The sequence below is a fragment of the Hyperolius riggenbachi genome, chromosome 2, assembly GCF_040937935.1.
Source record: "Hyperolius riggenbachi isolate aHypRig1 chromosome 2, aHypRig1.pri, whole genome shotgun sequence".
NCBI classification, from domain to species: Eukaryota; Metazoa; Chordata; class Amphibia; order Anura; family Hyperoliidae; genus Hyperolius; species Hyperolius riggenbachi.
Window position 1 is genome coordinate 170,111,090 of NC_090647.1, and position 13,277 is coordinate 170,124,366.

Consider the following 13,277-nt stretch of genomic DNA (forward strand, 5'->3'; position numbering starts at 1 on the left):
CTTTAAGGTATTTCCTGTTACTGGTCCCTAGTACAGGGATCCAGAGGCATATAACAAGGAATACACAAACCATTGCACTTTACATCATTAATAAAGAAGAGAACCTATATTTTTACTAAATTTAATTTGAAATCATTTCCAAATCTTGTAAACATAACTTTTGGCAAGTTTCTCCATACTACATAGAAAAGAAAACTTTTGAAAGAATTATAAACAACACGGAAAAGGTTACCCATCAAACCCATCATTGTTTCATAGAACCAATGACAGAACTTGTATTTATGGTATACCTCTCTCTACGCTGTAAAATATTTTTCCTTGGAATAAAGCAGAATTGGGGCATTTTGAACATAGCTTGTTTAACTGTCAGAGAACATAGTAGAATTAGGCTGAATAATAATCACGTCGCCTGGGGTTTTGTCACTGAACCAAAACAAATATCTAAAGGTCCTAAAACATTTAAGTCTTCCCATCTACGCCTATATAAAAACTACTCAATTAAGCAATTTTCAAACTGCTAATGGCAATCACCCTGTTGTTCTTTCTATCCAACATTTATGTTGTATATATATTTATAGTAGTTTTATTGTTGGTTTGCAATTAGCAGTTTTAATAGTACTTCCCTTTGTCTTTACTACTGCCCATTAATCTTTTAAACCTTGTTACTGGCATTGCATTGATTTCTCCTCTAGTACTGGCAGTATTTTTAAGGAGGAGCCGATCATACTTCCGTCTAACAACATAAAAAGGATTTAAAGAAAGGCACTTACCATAAAACACTCATATACTTCCACTTTACAAGAGAGTTAAACAAGAGAACAGATGTTTTTAAACAGCATTGCTAAATGCTTCTGTATTTTTCAGGAGCAATCAATACATATAATGCTAATTGCATTGTACTTTTGTCAAAATAGTAGTTTGTCTTGAAAGTAATCTGAGATTAACTTAATTTTCATTAAAATGTTCCCAACGTGTATTGACTATTGTTTCTGTGGCTTGAAAGAACATAGATTTAAATTGTAGGCAATGTTTATAATAAATAGTGCAAATGGGAGCAGGGGAATAAAAATCCTTTAAATAATTAAAAAAAAATAGTTAGCACTGGGAGGCTGACGTTTTTAGTAAAAACATAAACAAGGGAGTTCAGTCAAAAGCCATGTATTATAGATTTAAATGACAAAATAGCAGGTATCTTTGTGAGCAGCTGAGCTTAACCCTTTCTGGACCATCACCCTCTGCCCCCTTAAGGACCAGAGGGTGCTGGTCCCGTAAATCGCCGCTTCCCGACGAATCGCCGCAATGATCCGCCGCTCCCGACGAACACACCGCTCTGTCCCCGCCGCAGGCTGCTCTCTCTGCCGTCGCTATGACGGCAGAGCGCTGTGCGCCGGTCAGGAGCCGCTTTCATTGGCTCCTGACCCTGTCACTCCATGTAAGCCAATGAGAACGGCTTACATTAATGACAGGGCCAGGAGCCAATGAAAACGGCTCCTGCCCGGCTCACAGTGCTCTGCCGTCATAGAGGCGGCAGGGCAGCAACGAGCGGCGGGGGCAGAGCGGACCGGGCGGCGGAAACGGGCAGGGGATCGCGGTCAATGGGATGTAGAGTTTACGTCCTGTCAGGACCGCAGCGCCCCCTGCCCGACGTAGATTCGCACTCGCTCGGTCCGAAAGTAGTTAAAGAAGAGAACATGCATCAAGCAAAAGAAGAGATTTTCTGCCTAAATTCTTGAAGGTGTGGTCAATTCACATATCACACTGGGGCAGATTTGTGAAAGTTGCAAAAATTCACAACTTCCGAAAGATGGCATTTGAGGGTTCACTGAATAAAAACACACGACTTCCTCTGTAAGCTCAAACAAGCTTTGATGTTTCATAAACATTTTTCCTGATAGTGTTTAAAAAAACATCCCTGCAAGCGCTACCAAGAAACATATACGATGCCTACTAACCAATTAAGCTTTCCTAATCACCTATGCCCAATGCAAGCTGGCACTGTGTGAGTGTGGGGGGGGGTGGGGGGCAGTGAACATAGATGTCTGCCCCCTCATGTTTTTAACTTTTGGGGATTCGTTGAAAGTAGAGGTGGAAAAACCTTCCTCAGTTCCACGTTGTAAAGCATCCTTTTTCAATAAGAAGGACCAGAACTCTTCTCCACCTCTGGTGCCCCAGCAGGTAGTTATAGATATTAGTAGAGGGAGGGTCTTATGTTGCATATGTCTATCCTCACCTAAGGAAAAGACTACAGGGATCTAGTAGCACTTTCTAATTCCCACAAATGGTTAAATATGTAAAAAGATGCAAATAGCATGTCAACAACATTTAGCAAAAAAAAAAGACATACGACTGAAATAAGTTTTTTTTTTTTTTTTATAAACGTCCTCACTACAATCCAGACTCTTCAACCTGTAAGTACCACAGAAAAAGGTAAAAAGACAAACAGCGGTAGTGTACTATTCATATTATGAAGGAGAGATAGATGAAAGTATACAGTACTTACAAGTCAGGGTCACCTGTTCAAGCAACCAAAAAGTAGAGTTTGAAAAGTTAATTGTAACCAATTTCCATAGGGCAAAAATCTGAGCTTAATTCTTGAATAGGTAGCTCTCCAAAAGAAAAAGTTGTCTTTAGTAGTGGTTGCTAACTGTCCCTCAAAGATTCACACAATCTAATCCCTACCATAATTATAGCCTTATCATATCATTATCAAAGGCTAATTTTTGGAGGGACAATTAACTTATCTGTATGTTATTGGGCTTTGGAAGGAAACTGAAGTGCCCAGAAGAAACCCACACATACGCTGGGAGAACATACAAACTTCATGCAGTGCCCTGGGTCAAATTCAAAGACAAAAGTCGTATCCAATACTAACTTCAGCTCCACCATTCAGCTCCAGTGCACAATGTTGCTTAGACTGTAAAATGAGTCTGGCATGGGCAAGTATCTCTTACCAACTGTTTCTTATTACTACTGAGAATTTCTTACATAATTGTCTAAAATAATTCTCCTACTTACTGATGTACTCCACCTTTATTTTATCCACCTATGTCTTGTCATTTTTTTGTACAGCATTACAGACATCACATAACATTTGACATAGGAGACAAAGGTTTGAATCCTGGCTGGAGCCAGTACCAATCAAGTTAGGAGTTATTCGGCAAGAATTCCTAATAACCCATGGTGGCTTACTGAGCGTGCCCTTAGTGTCTGCAGCTCTTAAGAGCATTGAGTCCAAGGAGGAAAGTGTGTTAAGTAGTGTAACGGAGGTTAGCATTATTTTTATTTTACAGGAGCTGATGGTGCTACATAAATAAATAATAATAATGCAAAAATACACCTACTTCTATTGCTCTAAGTATTTTTTACATTGGCTAAAGACAAATATGTGGGATTATGCAAGGAAATGTACAATGGTCCGCCATACTAAATCTTTGCACATACGCAGCACCATAAAACTTAAAGTGGCCTTTCAAGCTCCAGAAGCGAACTTACACAGACAATATGTAGGCCCCTCTGGCCTATTACTTGCTGGAGGGGAGGGGGGGGGGGCACTGATAGGTCTTCTCTGCTTTCTGTATGTGCTCTGGATGGGGTCATCATACGCCACATGTTAAGGAATAGTCTTGCATGCAAACCTAACCCAGCGCTTCCTCTCTACCCTCTGCACCAATTGAACAATGGGGGAGCATGCTTGACCAGAGTAGTGGGCTGGGCGCAGCATTATCAGAAGGCAGGACAGTACTAGGTAAAAAAGACAAAACCTGGATGCACAGCAGCCTTTATAGCAGTAAGAAGATGCCTGGAAGAAGATAGATTTGGCCAATAAGTATTAATAAAAGTATTTAAATATAAATAGTGCCCCCTTCACCTTGTAGACATGTTATTGTGGACCCATAAGTGCTCAATAAACAAAACACTTTTAGGTTCACTCTAGGGCCTGTCAAGCCTATTGGAATACCAGAAAGGCCACAGTTGCTTTAAAGATATATAAATGTATGTTCAATGTGTTTTCAGCACTATCCCTGTACTATTATTCTTGTCCTACTCTTGCTATACAGTTTAATTAAAGCCTTGTAATAACCTTCATATGGAGCATAACATCATCTCTTACTGGGCTATTGATACTTCTCTGTGGCCTACCAGCAAACACACTAGTGCTATTCTAATTCACCTTGAACTCTTCTGCCTGACTCATCCACTTCACTTTTTCTTCTTAGAAACTGTTATGCTTTTCCAGTCCCTTCAGAGGCTCTTAATTACTCTGAAAATACAATGTAAGTGTCTAACCCTGAAATACAAGAGGAAGGTAGTACATGATAAGGACAGGCTATAGAAAGATGTACATCATTACATTTGAACATACGTTTCTACTATCCCCTACCACGTTCATTACCTTCTTATGCTCTACCATCCAGGACTTTTCATGAGTTTCTTCGCTTCTCTACAATTTACCTCCACTTTTCCTTTGTCACCTCCAAACCCCTTGATACCATTAAGTGTTAGTGTACTTATACTTAAATTTGGCCAAAATGTATTAAAAGAAATTCTGATTAATAATAATGCAATATATTGTTTGATTTTAGCTCTACTGTAAATGCTGGCAGTCATATTTGAGTGAGTGCAGCAGTGTATATTTACTGTATCTGCTTTAGTGCTCTGTCGGGTCTCCTCCTCTTCCTGGCAGTTACAAGCTCTGAGGTTGAATACTGCCACGTCCCGATCCATGTCACGATTGGGAGCCGGGTATGCAGTGTAGAGTGAGTGGCTGCCGGGAGGATGAGAACACACAATGCTGTGCTGGAGCAGGTAAATGTACATGCATGCATGTGCTTACTCTGTATGGGGAATGAGCTGTGTATATAACTTAGCAAAGAAATGAACAGCGCTACTTAAAAACAGATGAGTGCTTACCTGCAAAAAAGTGCACACCCCACTCATGGGATTCAAATACACAATGAGCATACACATGACCTGTCTACCACTTGGAGGATGTTAGTTTCACTAACAATTTGCAATTTGTTAGGTACTTGTCCCTCCCACTGTCGAAGAAGTCTTTCCTCCATGGGAGGGGACCTAACACTAACTAAAACCTACCTATGCATATGCATAGCCTGGGATCCCACTTTTTCTGCGCAATTCTTAAATTTACTGGTAGCGCGCCCAGGCTATGCATATGCATAGGTAGGTTTTAGTTAGTGTTAGGTCCCCTCCCATGGAGGAAAGACTTCTTCGACAGTGGGAGGGACAAGTACCTAACAAATTGCAAATTGTTAGTGAAACTAACATCCTCCAAGTGGTAGACAGGTCATGTGTATGCTCATTGTGTATTTGAATCCCATGAGTGGGGTGTGCACTTTTTTGCAGGTAAGCACTCATCTGTTTTTAAGTAGCGCTGTTCATTTCTTTGCTATGTTTGATTTAATTCTGGTCAGCTGCTCCCACTTGATAGTTTTCTTTGGTGTATATGCAGAGCCTCTGTTTGGGTTCAAGGTGCGTTTTGTAGTTCCTGGGGGGGCTCAGCGCATCTCTGAGCTGAGGCCATCCAGAGGCGGCCTGGTGATGCGCTGATCCCACTTTTTCTGCGCAATTCTTAAATTTACTGGTAGCGCGCCCAGGCTATGCATATGCATAGGTAGGTTTTAGTTAGTGTTAGGTCCCCTCCCATGGAGGAAAGACTTCTTCGACAGTGGGAGGGACAAGTACCTAACAAATTGCAAATTGTTAGTGAAACTAACATCCTCCAAGTGGTAGACAGGTCATGTGTATGCTCATTGTGTATTTGAATCCCATGAGTGGGGTGTGCACTTTTTTGCAGGTAAGCACTCATCTGTTTTTAAGTAGCGCTGTTCATTTCTTTGCTATGTTTGATTTAATTCTGGTCAGCTGCTCCCACTTGATAGTTTTCTTTGGTGTATATGCAGAGCCTCTGTTTGGGTTCAAGGTGCGTTTTGTAGTTCCTGGGGGGGCTCAGCGCATCTCTGAGCTGAGGCCATCCAGAGGCGGCCTGGTGATGCGCTGATCCCACTTTTTCTGTGTATATAACTTACCACATGGGGTGTGGGGATTTAACAGGTGGGCAATAGACAAAGTTAGTTGGCACTTAGCATTTATCACATCATAATACCAATAGGTTGCTCATAAAGAGGCTGCTACTCCCCTCAAGGTGGCAGAAAGTTACACTTAAAAGTGTAAAAAGAATGGGATCAGGTTTTGAACCTTTCAATGTCATCATTTTTTTTTTGGGGGGGGGGGGGTCATATGGAATGCATGAAGTGAGTATTTGAGATTAGAGGTTTAATGAGGAGTGGTGTAATGGTTAAGGGCTCTGCCTCTGACACGGGAGACCGGGGTTCGAATATCGGCTCTGCCTGTTCAGTAAGCCTGCACCTATTCAGTAGGAGACCTTAGGCAAGTCTCCCTAACACTGCTACTGCCTATAGAGCGCGTCCTAGTGGCTGCAGCTCTGGCGCTTTGAGTCCGCCAGGAGAAAAGCGCTATATAAGTCTTTGTCTTTTTTTTGTATTTTGATTACTAACAACTGATTGCAAGTTATTGTCAATATATACAGTATATATACGTTGAAGGAAATATTGAATGTTTTTAACCTTACTTATTGTATTATGCACGTATATATATATATATATATATATATATATACACAGTATATGCCTATATACAATTGTCTTACATAAAATCATTCAAAATGCATACAATTTGTATTCAACAAAACCTTCATGTTAAACAGATAATTGAAAGCGGTATGAACTAGATCACACCTTCTTGTTGATAGCGACTTGCTCAGCTATAAAGCGTTATATACATACATGCTAATACAGAACATAATACAAAGGAGCAGAGTATTACCCAGCAAAACTGAATGTGGCTGAGCCTGGTGTTTGAGGGAGTTATCCCTTTCCTCAGGGGACTTAAACACTGAATCAACCCCCTATACACTTGTTTAAATATAGCAGAGGCCTCCCCCTGGCCAGCCATATGTGGTATTCAGGATGCGTCGATTGTATGTGCACTCTGATACGTCAGAACCAGAAGTGACATATCAGAGTGTATACACACATCCAGATTTGATTGGCCAATGACTGGCAAATTTTACCACTTCCATGAAGTATGAGTGTCAACAGATTTTGAAAACTATGAACAGATTGTGTAGGTAAACTCTCCTTCTATATGGAGGTGCTAAAATTGACCAGTGATTTTCTAGTTAAAACTGGATGTATGTGTACACCCACATATTCAAGACTGCAAATAGCACAATGGCAAACATCACAATTTTACTACTTAATGTAGGGTGTGCTCAACCTTCCACAACTGGGAGAGGATAGATAGATAGATAGATAGATAGATAGATAGATAGATAGATAGATAGATAGATACTATTAGAAAATTATTATTACTTGTTGGTTTTATATAGCGCCAACACATTATGCAGCACTTTACAATATATAAGGTTGCAGACAAGGATAATAGAAGTGACAGACAACACAATACAGGAAAAGAAAACGATTAACTGATTTACTACATCTCCAAGATCTTCACTTAAAACAACCTGAAGTGAAAATAAACTGATGAGATAAACAATTGTATTTATCCTCCTACTTCTTAAAATTACCTTTTTTAGATATCCCATGGTTTTATTTTATATTACATTATACATTACATTATTACTATTATTATTATTATTATATTATTACATTTACAAAGTAGATTGAATGTTTTATTGTCTTTGCGCAATTGCAGTCTATTAAGTGTCCCAGAGTTAACCTTTTCTATCTATCCCCTGCTCTCAGAAGTTGTTTTCGGCCAGGAAAACTTTTATAAAAACAGGGAACACCAAGAGCCCCAATAGTGCAATACGTACTGGATAAGGTGGCAATAACTTCGTATTGCTAGATACTCACAAGTCAGGGTCACCAGCAGGCAACAACTGTAAAGGCAGGTGGGGAGATTATTCTGACCCCACTCAGGATTAAGAAGTCGCTCTCTGTAGACAGGAAAAAAGGGTAGCAACCCTTCACCAAGGGTGAACTCGAAATTGTATACAATGAACAGAGGTGCCAAAAGTATAAAATTAGATTAAATGAGCTTAAAAATCAACTTAATTGTCAAAAATGAAGGAGGAAGTGGTGGTCTTACCTCCCTCAAGCAGACACGACAACGACTGCGATTCAGACAGTCAAACATTTATTAGAAACTCCCAAAAAATTGCACTGCGTTTCGCAGGCTCAATCCCGCTTTATTAGGCAATACAGGGAGGCACTTAACTTGAAACCTTGTGCAGATCGCTTGATACTCCTCCCTGTATTGCCTGATGAAGCGGGATTGAGCCTGCGAAACGCGTTGCAATTTTTTGTGAGTTTCTAATAAATGTTTGACTGTCTGAATCACAGTCGTTGTCGTGTCTGCTTGAGGGAGGTAAGACCACCACTTCCTCCTTCATTTTTGCCAATTAAGTTGGTTTTTAAGCTCATTTAATCTAATTTTATACTTTGGTGCCTCTGTTCATTGTATACAGGAAAACTTTTATGGCTGTAAATTGCTTATCTGTAAGGTTTACTATATTCCCGACAAGGCACCAACAAGACAGAAGCTGTCTCTTTCATGCCAGAAAATTAACTATCCAGGCAGCAAAATAAAAAAGCCTTGTTATTAATATGTTTTGCACTGTACATACACATGTTTATCTCACCATATCCCATGTTACCTAAGGTAAACTTTAAAGTAGACCTAAACTCAGAACTTCCTCTCTATCCTAAAGAACTGCATAATAACCTTTAAAGAGAAACATTTCTCCATTACAACGTATAGAAAACTTACAAAAACCCTACAGTGTTTACTTTCTGGAATTCTGTATCACAGTTCAGACACAGCTGACAGCTCTGATTTACATTCACTGATTACTTGCTGATAAGGCCTAATTGGACAAGCTTATCTCTCTAAAGACACAGAGTGCATTTCCCACCAACTATGTGTTTTATGTTTCTGCTGAGCAAGAGTTTAGGTCTGTTTTAATCCTGGTACACACATCAAATCTTGATTGGATAATGTTACCACTTCATGTAGTATCCATGTTGTATGAGATCCAACAGAGTTTGACTACAATAAACAGACTGAGTAGATAAGCTTTCATACTACAAGTGGTAAAATAGGCAAATTAAGATTGGAATTGGATATGTGTAGGCACCTTTAGCACAATGACTCCAAACCCCCACCCTCCCCTTAATTCACATCTTCAGATAGACAGATACTACATGTGTTGGTGCTACATCCTGTTAAATTCAAAACATGTATACATACAAATACCTATGCATAAAGCTTAAAACTCTTACTCAATTCCATACACAGATGAAATGCAATACTTAGGCCTTGAATCATTAATCATTTCATACAATGTTCTCTATTGTTAGTTCTCATTAAGTCATATCAATTGTGTCTATGCAGCACCTAATGATCATAAAAAAAAGCAAGACAAATGAATTTCTAATGGGAAATGGCTATTAGTCAATATTCATCATCTACAATGTACAGAAAGGTGTGCACAACATGTATTAAAAGGCTTACACGACTGAATTTATTACCATAAGGCACACTATAACCACTTCTTGAATTGTCTCATTGCATGTCACGCTCATGCTGTTCCTTGCCCTCACAGAATGACTAAATGAGAGAAACTCACAATAGCGTAGTACTGTATGGTGTCTTCTACCCAGCCACCAATGAAACACAGGAGGACATGCAGTGAAAGGTTAAGTAAAGCCTGTACAACAAATCAACTCTGTGACCTCCACCACAGCATTTAAATGTTCACCAGATGTGCACCACTATATGCATGTAGTGTTATTCACGCTTGTGGTGATTTTTTTGCCACGACACTTTTGGTAGAAAATGGAACTGATCTGCAATAATAAACCTTAAAATAGCATAGTACGTGTGCACTCCCCAGATGCAACACACTACAAATACACAGACCTCCCGTGGCAGTCCTGTCTCTTAGGGCTGTCCAGGTAGGTCCACTTAGTAAACAGTTAGAGCTCAGCCTCTTACCATAAACACTGCCACTCCTTGCAAACAGGCAGTGGAATAGCGCTTAATTACATGTGCTCAATGAGACTATCCAACTTCACCTCCAAACATTAACAAGATTGTGATCTAAAAAGTTTGTACAAAAAAGAGTCCAACATAAAAACACTTTAAAAACATAAGCAGCCCAGTGGCACTCGTACTCTCAAGGCTACAACACTGAGCCCACAGCACAGTTCCAAATACAACAGCAGTTACATATAAACTGCATGGAGGGCACCTCCAAGCACACTCTTGTCACTCTCACCGGTCCGTGGCATCCCGCTCTGCCCCGAGATATCTGTATAGACTTTTCCATTGCCCCTCCATGGTAACCGCAACAGCAATCCACTAGCTTCCAGGTTTGTGACCTGTGACATTGTAGGCTCCGCCCAATACATCATAAGTCAAACTGTAACTATACTTTTACAAATAACACCTTGTATTTTCTTTTTCACACCTGTCAGATTATTTTTTTATCTGCATTTTTATTTTATAACTTTTGTATACCTCATTCTTCTTTTGTATATTTCTATCTTTGGATATCAACACCATTTTTTCTATATAACTCTATCTTCTTGTAAGGCTTTCTTTATTCTTTTCTTCTTGTATTCTTCGGGCTTTCTATCCTTCCACCTTTCTCTCTTCTATTCTTTGGTTCTTTTAAACTCCTGATTGTAGCAAGTGCCACATATGACTGGACCAACAGGAATGCTCGACAATAAATTTAATATTGGATTTACTACATTGAATTTCCCTGTTACATATAGTTACATAGTTATTTTGGTTGAAAAAAGACATACGTCCATCGAGTTCAACCAGTATATAGTACAACACCAGCCTGCTCCCTCACATATCCCTGTTGATCCAGAGGAAGGCGAAAAAACCCTTACAAGGCATGGTCCAATTAGCCCCTAAAGGGAAAAATTCCTTCCCGACTCCAAATGGCAATCAGATAAAATCTCTGGATCAACATCATTAGGCATTACCTAGTAATTGTAGCCATGGATGTCTTTCAACGCAAGGAAAGCATCTAAGCCCCCTTTAAATGCAGGTATAGAGTTTGCCATAACGACTTCCTGTGGCAATGCATTCCACATCTTAATCACTCTAACTGTAAAGAATCCTTTCCTAAATAAATGGCTAAAACGTTTTTCCTCCATGCGCAGATCATGTCCTCTAGTCCTTTGAGAAGGCCTAGGGACAAAAAGCTCATCCGCCAAGCTATTATATTGCCCTCTGATGTATTTATAAATGTTAATTAGATCCCCTCTAAGGCGTCTTTTCTCTAGACTAAATAAACCCAGTTTATCTAACCTTTCTTGATAAGTGAGACCTTCCATCCCACGTATCAATTTTGTTGCTCGTCTCTGCACCTGCTCTAAAACTGCAATATCTTTTTTGTAATGTGGTGCCCAGAACTGAATTCCATATTCCAGATGTGGCCTTACTAGAGAGTTAAACAGGGGCAATATTATGCTAGCATCTCGAGTTTTTATTTCCCTTTTAATGCATCCCAAAATTTTGTTAGCTTTAGCTGCAGCTGCTTGGCATTGAGTACGATTATTTAACTTGTTGTCAATGAGTACTCCTAAGTCCTTCTCCAAGTTTGATGTCCCCAACTGTATCCCATTTATTTTGTATGGTGCTAGTCCATTAGTACGTCCAAAATGCATGACTTTACATTTGTCAACTTTGAATTTCATCTGCCATGTATGTGCCCATATAGCCAACCTATCCAGATCCTGTTGCAATATGACACTATCTTCCTGAGAGTTGATGATTCTGCACAATTTTGTATCATCTGCAAAAATAGCAACATTGCTCACTACTGCATCTACTAGGTCATTAATAAATAAATTGAAGAGCACTGGACCCAGAACAGACCCCTGTGGGACCCCACTGCCAACAGTCTCCCATTTTGAGTACGATCCATTGACCACAACTCTTTGTTTTCTGTCCATTAGCCAGTTCCCTATCCATGAACACAGACTCTTCCCCAGTCCTTGCATCCTCAACTTTTGCACCAGACTTTTGTGGGGAACAGTGTCGAAGGCCTTTGCAAAGTGCAAGTATATCACATCTACAGCATTCCCAATATCCATATTAGCATTCACTACCTCATAAAAGCTGAGCATGTTAGTCAAACAGGACCTGTCTTTAGTAAGCCCATGTTGATGCTGAGAAATAAGATTATTTTCTACTATGAAGTCATGTATAGTATCTCTTAGTAACCCCTCAAATAGTTTGCATACAACTGATATTAAGCTTACAGGTCTATAATTTCCTGGATCTGATTTTTTTGCCCTTCTTAAATAATGGGAAAACGTGGGCTGTACGCCAATCCACTGGGACTCTGCCAGTTGCAAGAGAGTCAAAAAAGATAAGATAAAGGGGTTTAGCTATAACTGAACTTAATTCCCTTAGGACCCGAGGATGCATGCCATCCGGGCCAGGTGCCTTGTCTATTTTTAATTTATTTAGTCTTGCCTTCACTTCTTCCTGCGTTAAGTATTTGATATTACAGTTAGAAGATTTGTTGTATTCTTACTCCTCACTATGGATTAATAAGAAATCTAAATGACAATTTTAAACAGGGCTCCTGATCACTATTTTAGCAGACATCATGGGAACAGACAGTGCATGGAGACTGCAATAAAGAGAACAGAAAAAACACATGGCTTTTGCTAAGTGAGAAGTTAAAAAAATCAAACTTTTTTGACAGTTAGGAACAGCTGTTATTTCCCACACTGCAACCCGGTTCTCAGCCAAAAACTATCGGGGCCATGGTCATTACCTTAAGCAGCTGTCTTTCCCGAGTCCAACAATCTGCCCCCCCCCCCCCCCCCATACCACATCGCTCTGTTCATCCGACAGGTCAGAGGGACTTTTTTTTTAAAGATGGCCACGACCCTGGAAGTAGTTCTAGGGTGATGATGCTCCAGCATCTCAGCTCTCTGCTTCTGATCAGAGAGCTGAGAGCCCAGAGAAGAGGGAAAAGGGTGTTCCTGATGCCAGAGGGGGTGTTAGGCAGGAGTGCCTTTCTTACAAAGGACACCCCTTACCTATTAGGTTACTGACAAGCTGAATGTTAGTAGATTCAGGGGAGGGCAGCACAGAGTGGCACCTAGAGGACACAGAGCATGTCATGGAACATGGAACATGCCTCTGTGTCCAGTTTTTCCCTCTAAAATCCACTTCAG